Here is an 18,140-nt window from a genome sequence, read left to right on the forward strand (position 1 = left end):
AAACGAGTACCTAATGTTCAGTTCATCAGAGTACACACCAGCGCCCGTGCCATCTTCCATCTTCGACCCATCAGTGAAGATAGATAGGCTATCAGGAATTGGTCTGCACTGAACCCATTCATCCCTATCGGGTATTAAAACGTCAGGTATAGTGAAGTCAAGAGTTGGTGAAATGTAATCGGTCTCACCCCCTCTGTTTCCAAGCACTAGCTGACTACTAAACCGCTGTAATACGTTTGCATGACCAAGTAGTGAGCAACGCCACATGTCAAGTTCCCTAAGCCTCAAGGCACACCTGGAGGCCTGATACTGTACCAAACTATCCAGAGGTTGGATATTTAAAACAGCATCCAGCGCCGCCTGGGGTGTGCTTTTAATAGCTCCAGTAATAAGAATTAGCGTCACATCCCATTATCAAATTTGCACTGCTCATCGTCTCCTCCACTAGCTTCCGCAGCAGTCTGCCGGGTGGGTCAGGAGCTTCATACGGCATGTAGACCGAGGCTAGCGCCAAGGCTCTTCCAGAACCCACTTCTAGCCTCACTACAGTCGTATCTCCCTCACTGTAATTGTAGAGTTGAATAAGGTTTAATCTTTTCTTAGCTACTATACAGGTTCTTACCCTCTCCCCGTTATGCGTGGAGAATATAGAATAACGCCCATCGTTTAGCCCAGAAACCCTATTCTTATAAAGATAGTGCTCCTGGAACAAAAGCGATGTCTACTTCGGTTTTTGTGAGGGAGATGAGAAGTTCAGCAGCCGCAGCCCTGCAATGATGCAGATTAATCTGCATCACGCGGAGCCCTTGATGCCGAGCCTCTCTACTGTAACTTCGCGGCACGGAACCGAAGGCAACCATACCGAAGTACAGTTCCTCCTTACAGACCTTTATGTAGCTGGCGCTTTTGTTGTCCATGGCGAATTTCATCACCGTACCTCCTCTTTCTTTCAAAGAGTACACTACTCTCCAACTAGCAGTAGAGAGGCCCCTATTCTGCTCCTGGATCATCTTCAGCACATCTGCTACATCCTGATCCGGAGGTGGCACCCATGCTGTGGCTGTGGTTCTGCGTGGTATCTCGCTAGTAGGCACCGCGGCTAGCTTGCAATCTTCCCAGAGTGCGCCCGAGCCATCAACCGTTCGGATGAGGTGATCTTTTAATTTCCTATCTTGGCAGTTGATGACTTTGACACCCCTGATGTAGGTTGCCTTGCCAAAGCCTGTCATGCTAGCGTCTGCCTCGTCAGAGGTTATGGCTTTCCTCAGAAGACGTTCAACTAGCAGCCATTGATCATCACTGATCCAACCGTCTGGATCAGACCTTTTAATGACTGCCACCTGAAGGTCCTCCGGGGCTAGCTTCTTGGGGATAGCCGCTGGTTTCGATGTCCCCCCAACAGTTGGCTGTAGGAGCTTCGAAATAAAGCTACCTTTGCAGGTCTTCTCCGGTTCAGCCCCAACTGCTGACTGTTGAGCGGCCACCTTAGCAAGCGAGGGTGAGTGGTTGTTCGGCTGACGATCCACCATCCTAGCTGAGCAGATTGATAGCTCCACGTATTGCACGGTCAATGATGACGCACCTACCAGAATAGTTGGAGAGTGTCACAGTTCGCTCACCGCTTCAGAGGTCTGCACAACCCTTATAATGTTCGGATTGCAGAAGGACGTTCCGAGACATCATCACACTTACGGCCGCCCGAGTACCCAAAGTATTCCCAGCAGAGGCGGCGGGAATAGCAAATAAGCGATCTGAGCTTTGTCGTGACAACCCCAGTGACTCCAGAATCAATGAGCTGTCACTGGAAGTGTGCATAAACGAAAAAAGTGGTTAAATCATCTGAAGAGTTACAACATTCGAGCCGGAATAAGTGAATTGTGGGCAACGGCAAAGTCACTAACGACAGTTTATCGAGCACCTCCGGGATTGACATGGCGAAGAGAAGAGTACCACGTCGCAGCAAGGAGGGACCATCACAATTTAAGGCCTCGTCACATAAGCGACATGGCTTGTTAAGTCAGCATCATCGGCTGGTATATTTGTAAATGAACAAAAGGAAAATGATAACATAGTTACCATTTCCTTTTGTTCATTTACCAAATATGCCAGCCGATGACTTCAGCCAGCCAAAAATCCTCTTATGTGACGAGGCCTTTACAATGGATGATGTTGCAAATGTCATCAGGAACGCTAAGTCATCCAAAGAGTTGGGCCCTGATGGAATCTGCATGGTAATGTTGAAAAAGCTGGATGTGCCGGGAGTCGAGTATTTCACTAAAGTTCCCAACCTGTCGATTGCCACCCACATCGTTCCCGAAGTCTAGAAAATGGGCAGTGTGCTCCCGCTACTGAAGCCTTGCAAGGATGCCAGCACAGACCGATTTCGCTTTTGTCGCTCGTGGTAAAGACCCTTGAGGCTTTAGTCCTCCCGACCGTTAGAAATAGGTATAGAGTTGCTGATCATGAGCATGGATTCCGTAAGCAGCGCAGCACGACAACAGCGGCGCATGCCATCTTCACACATATTAGTCGAGGACTTAACCAGAGCAAGCCGTGTGATAGAACAGTGATGGTAGCGCTTGACTTATCAAAAGCCTTTGATACTGTCAAGCACTCCACGCTGTTTGAGGACATCGATTAGACAACTCTCCGGCCAAGTTGATACGTTGGATAATCAATTATATGTGTAGACGCAAGTCGTACGTGGAATTCAGAAATAAAAAGTCGAAGCCCCGTAGAGTGAAACAGAGAGATCGTAACGTATGTGGATGTCAATATCCGCCACTAAATCTTCGGCCACTCTGTTCACTACATGGACGACAGAATTAAGAACAGAGTTGAATGTCATAGACAATGGTAGCAGAATTCCGACCACATACTACCCAAAAATTCTGGGGATCACATTCGACAGTATGTTTATGGCGCACGAGCAAGTCGCTATCTGCGACAAACTTAGATGTAGGAACAAAGTCCTCAAGTCCCTAGTGGGCAGTACTTGGGGTGAAGATAAAGAAACCTTGTTGACCACATATAAAGCGATATGTCGGTCTGCGGTAAGCTATGCGGCGCCAGTATGGTCCGCGAATATACATAAGTGCAACGCGATGAAAAATATTCAAACCTGTCAGAATGGCGCCATGAGAACTCATGTCTTCAGTGGACCACATACAAGAGGAGACAAAGATTCTTCCGGTACAACAACACAATGACATGCTTTCGTTGCAGTACTTGCTCGGGTGTTACCGTTAGAGCCATCCTAATCACCATATGGTGGATAGAATCCTCACCCAGACATGTCTTCATGATCTAGAAAGAGAGGTCCAATGTTACACGAGAGAATTTCTAGATCAACGAGCCTATCAAGCTGGTTTAAACATCATTCACACGGATGCAGTTGCTGATGCCGTAAACAACTATCGTGTGAATGTGGTCCTCGGAGTACATCCCCTATCCATCGCCGCTGAGAAGCGCCAGCTGCCACGAGTAGTTTTGGCTCAACTACGCTCGGGATGGTGTAGGCGTCTGAATTTCTATATTACAAGAATCGATGGCACCGTGAAAAACATCTGCTCATCATGCGGCACAGGCCCGCACGACACACTGCACCTTTTAAAATGCCCTGCCAAACCTACTCAACTAACTCCAGTGGATCTGTGGTTATATCCCATCGAAGCAGCCACATTCCTTGAACTGAAGATGGATCCAGAGCCAGACTAAGCAGGAAATGAACGTACAGACGTAAAATAAAAACACTGTTACAACAATAAAATTTAGCACATCCAACTAGGTAGTCCTCCACTTGACGGATATCCTCAAACCTTCAAGCTATGATCTGTAATGAAAATACAGGTCAAGGGAATAACAGTTTATCAGCTCAATAGTTTGCGACCTTTCCGAACCACGTGATAACTTTCACAATTGGACCGATGTTTGTGCAGCATGAAGCAATATATCAGGATTGGCACCACAATTACTCGCGAGAAATCATAGAGACCTCCAAGAAGACAACTAAAAGGCCTTCTCAAGGCCTTCTATTGATATAATCATCAGCTCCTAATGGTCTTTTATCGATAGAAAACCTTCTAAAAGTCTTCTATATACTTTTATTGTCAAAATAACCGAGGCTATAACAACTTCTATTCTGTGTTTCTCTAATGCTGTTCCTCTAAATATCACATATAATGGCTTATCAGTCCCATATGCAGCAAAAAAATATTAACAACCCAAACCATTTCATGTCCATATTTACGAAAACAACATAGAGTGCTCTTACTGAGCACATAGCAGTATATTATAAGTTACAACTCCATACATTTATACCTACACACATTTCCATCAGTAAATCTTTCCTCTATGAATGCAAGTATATTTCATGCCCAAAACGAAGAGTGCAAGGGACAGTTTTTCATAAAAATGTCATAGCTATTCCATGGTCTAATTTTTCGTCATTTCTTTCTGGCCAGAGGAGGGAGGATGTGTTAAAGGTTATTAGCTTTATAATGTGAAAATGCATGTCATATGTGGTCAATGGCTGGTTTCCTGCCATTTGCTGCTTTTTGGAGGACTAGAAACACTAATGATAGCCTAGAAACGGATAGTGTTTTGTAATGGTGGCTACTACGAGAACTCTGTTCCATACGGTGATGTGTGAGCAACCATTCTGTATACTGCGGTATATGGATAATGGCCTTGGCATAATAGAACTACAGGTAGCTTGTTGTATGGTCATTTTTATTATTTACACGACATGGCTAAATGTTTTGAGTGCCGAAATGGTAGGTGTATAAACTGAAGAAATGAGGATCGCATGGCCAGGGAATGAAATGTAATGTCAATGAGAGGAATTTAGAAAATATTATATCTGTAGTTACCATTAGAAGGTCTTCTATCTATAGAAGACATTTAGCGGGTCTCCTCAATCCAAAAGATACCTTTTGGTCGTCTTCTATCTAAAGGAGACTATTAAGTGGTCTTCTAATTATAGAAGACCTTAAAGGCAGAATTAGACGTGACATATCCATAACGCCATAACCATAGAAAACCAAATCCCAATTGGTTTCTTATGGTTATGCCTATGGCATTATGTTATGTTACTACTAATCGAATACATTGATTTCCGTAGGTTTGGTTCAATCAGCTGATTGATATGGCCTTATGGCGTTATGGTTATGTCACGACTAATTCTACCTTTAGGAGGTCTTCGGTGTAGAGAAGACCTTAAGGAAGTCTTCGTTGTAGTGAAGACCTATAAGTGGTATTCGGTGCAGAGAAGACCTTAAGTAGTCTTCGTTGTAGAGAAGACCTTTAAGTGGTTTTCGGTGCAAAGAAGACCTTTAAGAGGTCTTCGTTGTAGAGAAGACCTTTAGGAGGTCTTCGGTGTAGATAAGACCCTAAGGAAGTCTTCGGTGTAGAGAAAACCTTTAGGTGGTATTCGGTGTAGAGAAGACCTTTAGGAGGTCTTCTGTGTAGAGAAGACGTTAAGGAGATTTTCTGTGTAAAAAAGACCTTTCGGAGGTCTTTTTTGTGTATAGAAGACCTTTAGGAGGTCTTCTGTGTGTACAGAAGATCTTTAAGAAGTCTTCGGTGTGTAAAGGGGACCTTTAGGAGGTCTTCTGTGTGTATAGAAAACCTTTAGGAGGTATTCTGTGTGTATAGAAGACCTTTAGAAGGTCTTCTGTGTGTATAGAAGACCTTTAGGAGGTCTTCTGTGTGTATAGACAACTTTTAGGAGGTATTCTGCGTGTATAGGAGACCTTTAGGATGTCTTCTGTGTGTATAGCAGACCTTTAGAAGGTCTTCTGTGTGTATAGAAGACCTTTAGGAGGTCTTCTGTGTGTATAGACAACTTTTAGGAGGTCTTCTGTGTGTATAGAAGATCTTTAGGAGGTCTTCTGTGTATATAGAAGATCTATAAGAGGTCATCGGTGTGTATAGGGGACCTTTAGGAGGTCTTCTGTGTGTATAGAACACTTTTAGGAGGTCTTCTGTGTGTATAGGAGACCTTTAGGAGGTCTTCTGTGTGTATAGAAGACCTTTAGAAGGTCTTCTGTGTATATAGAAGACCTTTAGGAGGTCTTCTGTGTGTATAGAAAATCTTTAGGAGGTCTTCTGTGTGTATAGAAGACCTTTAGGAGATCTTCTGTGTTTATAAAAGACCTTTAGGAGGTCTTCTGTGTGTATAGAAAAACTTTACGAGGTCTTCTGCGTGTATAGAAGACTTTTAGGAGGTCTTCTGTGTGTATAGAAGACCTTTAGGAGGTCTTCTGTGTGTATAGAAGACCTTTGGGAGGTCCTCTGTGTGTATAGGGGGCCTTTAGGAGGTCTTCTGTGTGTATAGAAAAACTTTACGAGGTCTTCTGTGTGTATAAAAGATCTTTAGGACATCTCCGGTGTGTATAGGGGGCCTTTAGGAGGTCTTTTGTGTGTATAAAAGACTTTTAGGAGGTCTTCTGTGTGTATAGAAAACCTTTAGGAGGTCTTCTGTGTGTATAGAAAAACTTTAAGAGGTCTTCTGTGTGTATAGAAAAACTTTAGGAGGTCTTCTGTGTGTATGGAAAAACTTAACGAGGTCTTCTGTGTGTATAGAAGACTTTTAGGAGGTCTTCTGTGTGTATAGAAGACCTTTAGGAGGTCTTCTGTGTGTATAGGGGGCCTTTAGGAGGTCTTCTGTGTGTATAGGAAAACTTTACGAGGTCTTCTGTGTGCATAGAAGACCTTTAGGAGGCCGTCTGTGTGTATAAAATATCTTTAGGACATCTCCGGTGTGTATAGGGGTCTTTAGGAGGTCGTCTGTGTGTATAGAAGACTTTTAGGAAGTCTTCTGTGTGTATAGAAAACCTTTAGGAGGTCTTCTGTGTGTATAGAAAACCTTTAGGAGGTCTTCTGTGTGTATAGAAAACCTTTAGGAGGTCTTCTGTGTGTATAGAAGACCTTTAGGAGGTCTTCTGTGTGTATAGAATACTTTTAGGAAGTCTTCTGTGTGTATAGAAGACTTTTAGGAGGTCTTCTGTGTGTATAGAATACCTTTAGGAGGTCTTCTGTGTGTATAGAAAACCTTTAGGAGGTCATCTGTGTGTATAGAAGACCTTCTAAAGGTAGAGTACCTTTAGGAGGTCTTCTGTGTGTATAGAATACCTTTACGAGGTCTTCTGTGTGTATAGAATACTTTTAGGAAGTCTTCTGTGTGTATAGAAGACTTTTAGGAGGTCTTCTGTGTATATAGAAGACCTTTAGAAGGTCTTCTGTGTATATAGAAGACCTTTAGGAGGTCTTCGGTGTAGATAAGACCCTAAGGAAGTCTTCGGTGTAGAGAAAACCTTTAGGTGGTATTCGGTGTAGAGAAGACCTTTAGGAGGTCTTCTGTGTAGAGAAGAAGTTAAGGAGATTTTCTGTGTAAAAAAGACCTTTCGGAGGTCTTTTTTGTGTATAGAAGACCTTTAGGAGGTCTTCTGTGTGTACAGAAGATCTTTAAGAAGTCTTCGGTGTGTAAAGGGGACCTTTAGGAGGTCTTCTGTGTGTATAGAAAACCTTTAGGAGGTATTCTGTGTGTATAGAAGACCTTTAGAAGGTCTTCTGTGTGTATAGAAGACCTTTAGGAGGTCTTCTGTGTGTATAGAAGACCTTTAGGAGGTCTTCTGTGTGTATAGAAGACCTTTGGGAGGTCCTCTGTGTGTATAGGGGGCCTTTAGGAGGTCTTTTGTGTGTATAAAAGACTTTTAGGAGGTCTTCTGTGTGTATAGAAAACCTTTAGGAGGTCTTCTGTGTGTATAGAAAAACTTTAAGAGGTCTTCTGTGTGTATAGAAAAACTTTAGGAGGTCTTCTGTGTGTATGGAAAAACTTAACGAGGTCTTCTGTGTGTATAGAAGACTTTTAGGAGGTCTTCTGTGTGTATAGAAGACCTTTAGGAGGTCTTCTGTGTGTATAGGGGGCCTTTAGGAGGTCTTCTGTGTGTATAGGAAAACTTTACGAGGTCTTCTGTGTGCATAGAAGACCTTTAGGAGGCCGTCTGTGTGTATAAAATATCTTTAGGACATCTCCGGTGTGTATAGGGGTCTTTAGGAGGTCGTCTGTGTGTATAGAAGACTTTTAGGAAGTCTTCTGTGTGTATAGAATACTTTTAGGAAGTCTTCTGTGTGTATAGAAGACTTTTAGGAAGTCTTCTGTGTGTATAGAAAACCTTTAGGAGGTATTCTGTGTGTATAGAAGACCTTTAGGAGGTCTTCTGTGTGTATATAATACTTTTAGGAAGTCTTCTGTGTGTATAGAAGACTTTTAGGAGGTCTTCTGTGTGTATAGAATACCTTTAGTAGGTCCTCTGTGTGTATATAAGACCTTTAGGAGGTCATCTGTGTGTATAGAAGACCTTCTAAAGGTAGAGTACCTTTAGGAGGTCTTCTGTGTGTATAGAATACCTTTACGAGGTCTTCTGTGTGTATAGAATACTTTTAGGAAGTCTTCTGTGTGTATAGAAGACTTTTAGGAGGTCTTCTGTGTGTATAGAAGACCTTTAGGAGGTCTTCTGTGTGTATAGAATACTTTTAGGAAGTCTTCTGTGTGTATAGAAGACTTTTAGGAGGTCTTCTGTGTGTATAGAAGACTTCTGTGTGTATAGAATACCTTTAGGAGGTCTTCTGTGTGTATAGAAAACCTTTAGGAGGTCTTCTGTGTGTATAGAAGACTTTTAGGAGGTCTTCTGTGTGTATAGAATACCTTTAGGAGGTCTTCTGTGTGTATAGAAGACCTTTAGGAGGTCTTCTGTGTGTATAGAATACTTTTAGGAAGTCTTCTGTGTGTATAGAAGACTTTTAGGAGGTCTTCTGTGTGTATAGAAGACTTTTAGGAGGTCTTCTGTGTGTATAGAATACCTTTAGGAGGTCTTCTGTGTGTATAGAATACTTTTAGGAAGTCTTCTGTGTGTATAGAAGACTTTTAGGAAGTCTTCTGTGTGTATAGAAAACCTTTAGGAGGTATTCTGTGTGTATAGAAGACCTTTAGGAGGTCTTCTGTGTGTATATAATACTTTTAGGAAGTCTTCTGTGTGTATAGAAGACTTTTAGGAGGTCTTCTGTGTGTATAGAATACCTTTAGTAGGTCCTCTGTGTGTATATAAGACCTTTAGGAGGTCATCTGTGTGTATAGAAGACCTTCTAAAGGTAGAGTACCTTTAGAAGGTCTTCTGTCTATAAATACCTTTAGGAGGTCTTCTGTGCATAGAAGACCTTTAGGGGATCTTCTGTATATAGAAGATTTTTAGGAGGTCTTCTGTGCATAGTAGACTTTACGAGGTGCATAGAATGCCTTTAGAAGTTCTTTTGTGTTAGAAGGTTTCTGTGTATAGAAGACCTTTAGAAGGTATATGTTAAGAGGTTTTCCGTATATAGAAGACCTTAAGGAGGTATTCAGTAGGTCTTCTGTGCATAGAAGGCTTTTAGGAGGCCTTTTGTGCATGGAAGACCTTTAGGAGGTCTTCTGTGCATAGAATACCTTTAGGAGGTTTCTGTGTATGGAAGACTTTTAGGAGGTTTTTTGTGCATAGAATACCTTTAGGAGGTTTTCTGTGTATAGAATACCTTTAAGAGGTGTTCTGTGTATAGAAGACCTTTCGGAGGTCTTCTGTCCATAGAAGACCTTTAGGTGGTCTTCTGTCTATAGAAGACCTTTAGGAGGTCTTCTGTATATAGAAGATTTTTAGGAGGTCTTCTGTGCATAGTAGACTTTACGAGGTGCATAGAATGCCTTTAGAAGTTCTTTTGTGTTAGAAGGTTTCTGTGTATAGAAGACCTTTAGAAGGTCTATGCTAAGAGGTTTTCCGTATATAGAAGACCTTAAGGAGGTATTCAGTAGGTCTTCTGTGCATAGAAGGCTTTTAGGAGGCCTTTTGTGCATGGAAGACCTTTAGGAGGTCTTCTGTGTATAGAATACCTTTAGGAGGTCTTATGTGTGTATAGAAGACCTTTAGGAGGTCTTCTGTGTGTATAGAATACTTTTAGGAAGTCTTCTGTGTGTATAGAAGACTTTTAGGAGGTCTTCTGTGTGTATAGAAGACTTTTAGGAGGTCTTCTGTGTGTATAGAATACCTTTAGGAGGTCTTCTGTGTGTATAGAATACTTTTAGGAAGTCTTCTGTGTGTATAGAAGACTTTTAGGAGGTCTTCTGTGTGTATAGAATACCTTTAGTAGGTCATCTGTGTGTATAGAAGACCTTCTAAAGGTAGAGTACCTTTAGAAGGTCTTCTGTCTATAGATACCTTTAGGAGGTCTTCTGTGCATAGAAGACCTTTAGGGGATCTTCTGTATATAGAAGATTTTTAGGAGGTCTTCTGTGCGTAGTAGACTTTACGAGGTGCATAGAATGCCTTTAGAAGTTATTTTGTGTTAGAAGTTTTCTGTGTATAGAAGACCTTTAGAAGGTCTATGCTAAGAGGTTTTCCGTATATAGAAGACTTAAGGAGGTATTAAGTAGGTCTTCTGTGCATAGAAGGCTTTTAGGAGGCCTTTTGTGCATGGAAGACCTTTAGGAGGTCTTCTGTGCATAGAATACCTTTAAGAGGTGTTCTGTGTATAGAAGACCTTTAGGAGGTTTCTGTGTATGGAAGACTTTTAGGAGGTTTTTTGTGTATAGAAGACCTTTAGGAGGTCTTCTGTGTATAGAATACCTTTAAGAGGTGTTCTGCGTATAGAAGACCTTTCGGAGGTCTTCTGTCCATAGAAGACCTTTAGGTGGTCTTCTGTCTATAGAAGACCTTTAGGAGGTCTTCTGTCTATAGAAGACCTTTAGGTGGTCTTCTACCTAAGGAGTTCCTTAGGAGGTATTGTGTGCATAGAGTATCTTTTAGAGATATTCTGTGTAAAGAAGGCCTTTAGGAGGTATTCTGTGCATAGATGATCATTTGGGGGTCTTCTGTGTATAAAATACCTTTAGGATGTCTTCTGCGTGTATACAAGACCTTTAGGAGGCCTTCTGTGTGCATAGAAGACTTTTTGGAGGTCTGCTGTGTGCAGAATACCATTAGGAGGTCTTCTGTGTGTAGAAGACCTTTACAAGGTCCTCTATCTATTGATGACCTTTCGGAGGTCTTCTGTATATTTCCCGTAATTATTTTCCACCTATCGCTTTATATTTAAAACGTGTGTATGTATGAGTCCTAAATAGAGATATTTGTTGGCCACGTTAGCCTTTTGGTTATTGCTTCAAATTGTTGTTATAGTGTGTTAGGACCACTGATTATGGAACGAACCACTTGGCTAAGAGGTGCGAAAAATTGGAGCACTTATTTTTCTATTCTGGTAAAAAAGGGTAAAAGCGAGAATTGGCCATAAGTGGCTTGTGTGCATGGCTAAATAGTTTAATGGATGGAAATTTGAAATTATTATATACTTTATTCCACCTGCGCTTGTCCCATAATGGTCTAGTGTAATGTGAATGTGTGTATGTATGTGCTAATTATGCATTAGCTACAAGCAAGGTTATTAAAGCAGACATTTTGAAAGCGTGACAAGGTGACAGGTTTATATTCATGAAAGATGTATTTATGTGAATATATATTTATTTGAAATGTGCCATTTTATATTTTTGTTTTTAGAAAATGCATATAATTCTTGCACAGGATAAAGTATTTTTCTCTACTTGCGTTAATTGAAAAAGTATCCCTATTGTTGGTGAGGCATCAGATGTTGCTGTGATGTAAAAAATACATTTCATTCATTTGGCCATGTCTGTCCAGACAATATGATCCGGTCATAAATTGAAATTATGCCAAATATATGTATGTTGTATGTAGGTTACACACCATGATGAATGTGCATCAATCAATATTTTTATGGTTTCATATGTGTGCATATGTATTAGGGTGGTTATGGCATCAAACATATAATGACATCTATTAAAGAAATTATATAATGAACGAAAAAATTGGCACCTGTCAAATTTTATTGAAAATTGGAAATATCAGTTGTGGAATTCTGTACCTCATTTTTCGAGTGACCGACAAATATCGGTAGAATTAAAGTGGTTATAATTTCGGTAATTAACGAAAAATTTCGGTAAGTTGGCAACCAAAATAAAGCTGTTGCTAAATTCTACCGACAGCAAGAATGCTGTCAACTTTTATTGATACTTTTCATTCAAGTTTTTGCGTTTTAATTTTACCGATTTTTGTCGGTAACTCAAAAAAGGAGTTACAGAATTCCACTACAGAAATGAATACACATATATAATTTTTACAGTATTCCTGTAGCAGTTCTTCCACTTGTGTGTGACCTGTCATCTACATATGAAATACCTTTAATGGGTATATATCTATAGAAGATCTTTAGAAGACCTTCAATCTATCGAACATCATTAATAGGGTTTTATCTATAAAATGATTTTAGGGGGTCTTCTATTCATTAATGACGTCTAGGAGATAAGTCCCGATATATTTTATAGACTTTTAAATACCATAAAAATCTCCTGTAAGGGTAAGTGATCTGTAGTCCTTTTGGTAAATACTTGCTGGTCCTTCATGACTTCGACGACCTGCCCAAATATTTCTGTTCGCGTTTTTATCACCATACAGATAATAAATGGCTTTTGAATGTTTTAATCTTTCTTTGAGTAATTTATAGGCATTTCATTTACAGTGAAACCATTGAATTGTTTGTAAATGTCATTGAAAACGTAAATTGATATGGCAATTTATTATTGCGATTATCCTTTGACTTGGTTTTTTTTATTGCTGTATTTATTACAGAAACACTTTAAATTAACATGAAAATTTTAAAACGGTATAATATTGAGTTCGAAATTATAACTTTCAATTTAAGATATCTTGAAAGAGATATAACACGTTTTTTGAAATAATCCTACGCAGAAACCCCTGCTCTCTGGAGGTACACTGACGATGGCGTAAACGGAAAACTAATGGACCAAAACAACCAACATATATATTATCTTGAATACACCAGTTTCCAATCAGCTAGTTGTAACCGCGATTCACATGCTGAAATGAGGAAACCATAATAGTCATAAATGAGTTCTGGGCCACTCAAAGCTCAGAAGTTGGTGGTGCATTTATTAAAAGCCGTAACGATGCAAAGAAATCAGAGTGGGCTAATAGCTTGACCAACTTGAACATTAAACACTCAAGCCACAAAGCCTGAAGCCTTCCCCTTAAGCTTGGAACTCCAAATACCGTTCCGTGTCAAACCCCTCACATCGCTGCTCATATATGTAGGTAACCCATCTAAAGCTGATGAGGTCAAACTGTTCACACTCAAAATCAACCTGGAGCTCAAACACATTGGAACCAAACTACCTATAATGATTCCTACTCCCACCTATTCACCATAACTGAAATTTAACAAGAAGTATCAAAAATAAAAGCCAACGCAGCAAGTGGTGTAGACTGCATCTACCCAAAGTTTATCCTTCATAGCGGCATTCGTACTAAAGTGTATTTTGCAAGATTCTTAACAGATGTTTTGCGTCCAAAACCGGGGAAGGACACAGAAGAAGCCGACCTATTGTTGTTCGAACGATTAATATTAAGCACCGCTGAAGACCATATCGATAAGACCATTCCCAAAAACAAGCTGGCTTTCGTAAGGGAGGAATATACCGAAATGAATGCTCCGAGCTTTTTTGATCTGTGCAGGGATAGAGAAGAACACCGGGCCATGGATCTGTTCCGTTTGCCAGATACACATCCACCATATGTCAACATCGCTGAGATGTAATAAATGTAGGAAATAAGTGAAGGCTATACTGGTTTTAGCCGCCGGAACACGAGATATCCCCGCAGTCTCCCCAACAACAACAACAAACGCAGCATCTTACTGCTGTTCCTCAAAGCCCGGAAATGCACCACTCCAAAGCAAAAGCAGTGAAATTGTAGACGTTATGAGTCGGAGAAATATTATGGTCTCAGCGATTCAGGAAACAAAGCTCACTGTCAAAGTTTTGTGGAACGATCGTATAAGAAGCGAATGTGGAGGACCTGTCGTTTGAGCTCATGTGACCCATATATGGAATGTAAATTGGGAAATCCGAGGTAGTGTTGCTTATATGTCCTACATTAGTTCACTTTTGAAGGGCAAAAACCGTCTGGTCCTAGGTGATTTCAACGATCATCCAAAGCAATGGCTAGAGGGGTACAGCGCTGGCTGAGCAAATTTATAGCTCCAAGGTTAACGAAGACGATCCGACCAGGTTAAGAGAAAATTGCTACAGCTTGCCAGACATCACCGTCGTGGCATTTTGTCTGATTAATGGCGTGTTCTGGCAATCCTGTATATTCGAACAACCAACAAAACACAAATATACAGAAAAACAAGTAAGAACGGCGTTAAGTTCGGCCGGTCCGAACTTGACTTAATACTAAATTTCAGCAATTTCGGTAAAACAATGTGAGGCACCATTCTATGGGGGCTATTTCAAAACGTCGATCTATACCGACAAATTTCTGACGGAAAGTTTTTAGGCTCAGACTAAATACCAAATTTCCTATATTTCGCTAAAACTAAAAAATACCGAAAATCAAGAAGTACGCTTCTATTGGGATATAGGAAGACGTGGACCTATACTGATAATACTCTTCTGGAATATTTTATAACTCTTGGAAGATGAAATAACGAATTTCAGCCATTTCGGTTGGATATTGACGTCACAATCTTCAGTATTACGAAAATCGGGAGGTACCGTTCTATGGGGGGCTATATCGAAACGTGGACATATACCGACGAATTTTAGTCAGAAATGAGGGCATATGAAAGCGTGGACCTGTACAGACATATTTCTGGCGAACAGTTTTATATCACATTAAAGACTAAATACCAAATTTCAGGCATTTTGGTGGAATATTGAAGACACAACCTTCAAAATACGAAAAATCGGGAGGTACCTTTCCATGAAGGCGTGGACCTATACCGATAAATTTAAAGGGGAAGTTTGAGTACCCCCTACGAAGTCTAAATACCAAATTTCAGCCATTTCGGTGGAATATTGAGGCCACAACGTTCAAAATACCGAAAACCGGGAGGTACCGTTCTATGGGGGCTATATGAAGCCATGGACCGATACCGACAAAGTTCTGGGGGAAAGTTTTATACCACCAACGTAGACTAAGTACCAATTTTCAGCCATTTCGGTGTGATAATGAAGCTAATATCTTCAAAATACCGAAATACGGGAGTACCGTTCTATGGGGGCTATATGAAGGTGTGGACCGATACCGAGAAAATTCTGGGGAAAGTTTTATACCCCTAAAGAAGAATACGTACCAAATTTCAGCCATTTTGGTAGGATAATGAAGCTAAAACCTTCAAAATACCGAAAATCGGGAGGTGCCGTTCTATGGGGGCTATATGAAGGTGTGGACCGATACCGACAAAATTCTGGGGGAAAGTTTTATACCCCTAAAGATGACTACGTACCAAATTTCAGCTATTTTGGCTATATAAAAACGTGGACCGATATATCCCATTTTCAATACCAACCATCCTGCAAGTAATAAAAACTTCTGTATCAAATTTTGACTCTCTATCTTTAAAATTGCGAGCTGTATCTTGATTTCAACAGACAGACAGACGGACATGGTTAAATCGACATAGAATTCTATGCTGATCAAAAATGTATATCGTCACAATAAATGCCGGAAGACGTAACCGACATGAAAATCGAAATTCGTTTTTTGGTGGAATCTGATACATAAAGCTAAAATACATGCTCTGGCAAAATTTCAAGCTTCTACGTTCAAAAACAACGATGCTATTCAAGAAATGGCATTTCGGAAAATGGGATAATATTGCCGATTTTGTTGTAATCGAGGATCTCAAAACTAAGCACTTCAGCGGTTTTGGTTTCACTACTAATTCCCCTTCGTATATGATCGATAATATCCCATATACTCGCCTTCATATGATTAATATTCCATAAAACAGTTTTTAATTTTATAACGTTTTTTGCTCATCCTTTAAAGTTTTATTTTTGTGGGTTACGTCTTCCGGCATTTATGGTGACGATATACATTATAGGGTCTCCGACGAATATTTCGATGTGTTACAAACTGAATGACAAATTTAATTATACCCTCTATATGGTGGAGGGTATAACAAAATATATTGTTTTCTGAAGAAAAACAGTGTAAACGTGTAAAAGGACTATGAAAAGGCGACAATATCGATTAGTTGGCAATGAGAGCCGTCATTTTTGAGCGACATTTTTGCAGAACATGTCGAAGCTGAAAAAATGTCATATTGTGGTACTTTTATTGCATTTCTTGAAATAAAGGACGAAAAGGATATGGAAGGAAGAGAGTTAGACGGTCGAAATGTTCTACGAAAAAGATCCTCATTAGATTAGACTGCAGACATGTCATATCAAAAATAAGACAAAACAACAGAGAACAAAGATATAATGCTAATTTCTGATGGCTTCTAGGGACTTCAGTGAAAAATTCATAACGCCATAACTCAAAAGTTCGACTCACGGCGAATCTGCCCTTTGGGGTTCTGGATATACTCATCAAGGGCTTTCACCCCCAAAAGGAATTTTCCACCCCCTGACCTCGAGCTCCATTTTGTTTCATAGTGTTATTTGTTGTAGTTTTTATGTGTTCGTTTATTTAATTTTTTTAATTTTCATTTATAGTTGCAATGGAGATAAAAAAATAGAAAATCCAATGATCGGTAGAATTACGGAGACTGTCCGTGACCAATGAAGCACTACTCGCGTATGAAAAAAATGCTATATCCTAACATCGTGAACGTACACAGGGTATGACTTAGCGGCAAAATTTGGAGGTAAGTTATTGTTTAGAAAACCAGTCAATTTGTTAGCAATTTGTTTATTGTTTCAATTTTACTTACAGATGACAACGCCCAATACTATCATTAATGTGCTTAATACCTGATGTATTAAATATGTCCATGGTCAAAACTAATTGCAATAAAATGAAATAAACATATTTAGCATTTACTTCATTGATTTCGTACATTACGTGAGTATGAAATGACTTCATAACATGAATGAAATCCTACGTTGTATCAATGAAATTTGTCATTGATTTTGAACCAACGTAAGATGAAGAAGTGTCAAAGATGAAGAAGTGTCATTTCAACAATGAAAGTATTTCATTGCATTAATGAAAAATTTGCATTGCATCAATGAAGGAGTTTCATTGCATTAATGAAGAAGTTTCATTGCAATAATGAACAATTTTGTTAATTTTACTTCAATGAAACTTAATGAAACTATTTTCATTGATTCAATGATACAATGTAGGATTTCATTCATATTACGTAGCTTTTTCTTTCAGTGCAATTTGTTGCCATAAGCGAACAATTAATATGATTTTTTTTTTTAAATTTTGGTCATTGCAATACATTTGTTGTCAAACTGTATTTTTTCTCAATTAAACGTTAGAAATTTTCAGGTGCAGATTGGCAGGTCATGGTCCTTCAACTGTTTGCGGTGGTTGTCAACTGTAGCAAACACATCCTATTCTTTGTTTAGGTGTCTCCCTCTCGGAGACTTCCACCTCCACAAAATATTTCTGCCAATCCGTTAGAGGGCAACATATAAAACCCTACCCACATAGTGGTGTAGTTATGACGACACCATATCTCCGTATTAATTTAAAATTTTTGAAATTTCTTGAGAAATTTTAATTTAATTTAAATAAAATTCATAATTAAAAATCATATCAGATTTTCTTGGTTCTTTTAATTGCTTTCTTTTTGATACATATGTGAAAAAGATAAACCAGCTAACAGCCTTTAACAAAAAGTCGAAGAAATTATGCTTTTGATTACATGAAAACCCAGTCCAGCATTTTTTCAATTTCCGCATTTTCCAATATTTATCATCGAAACCACAAAAACTAAATTATATCAGATATTTACCAATAATTATCCCCTTAAACGATTTAAATGTAATACATCATGAACTGAATCAACCATCGGTCATTTTGAATAACTACTTAAATCCATTGAACTGTTTACGATTTATTGGAATTTGTGGTTTTGAAACCATTGAAATACTCTACAGCATGGGATCACAAATGTCATTAAATCTTGTTGATATTGTTGTCCCCATACATTCTCCAAACGTTTAGTTTCTATGCCAATGTGAAATGTGCAGAATAAATGATAATTCTGATTTA

At 39.5% G+C, this 18,140-nt stretch overlaps 1 long non-coding RNA gene across 1 annotated transcript in view; it reads left to right on the top strand.

The window, feature by feature from the left end:
- The window catches only part of LOC141397729 (uncharacterized), a 28,089-nt gene extending 10,501 nt beyond the window's left edge, over positions 1–17,588 (top strand). Inside the window, exons 2-4 of the long non-coding RNA XR_012411492.1 lie at positions 16,628–16,779; positions 16,848–16,976; positions 17,412–17,588. This is a non-coding gene — a long non-coding RNA (uncharacterized lncRNA). The remainder of the gene's footprint in view (positions 1–16,627; positions 16,780–16,847; positions 16,977–17,411) is intronic.
- The last annotated feature ends 552 nt before the right edge of the window (positions 17,589–18,140 follow it).

This window comes from Musca autumnalis, unplaced genomic scaffold (genome assembly GCF_047663935.1).
Source record: "Musca autumnalis isolate F117 unplaced genomic scaffold, ASM4766393v1 scaffold_3, whole genome shotgun sequence".
Lineage (NCBI taxonomy): Eukaryota > Metazoa > Arthropoda > Insecta > Diptera > Muscidae > Musca > Musca autumnalis.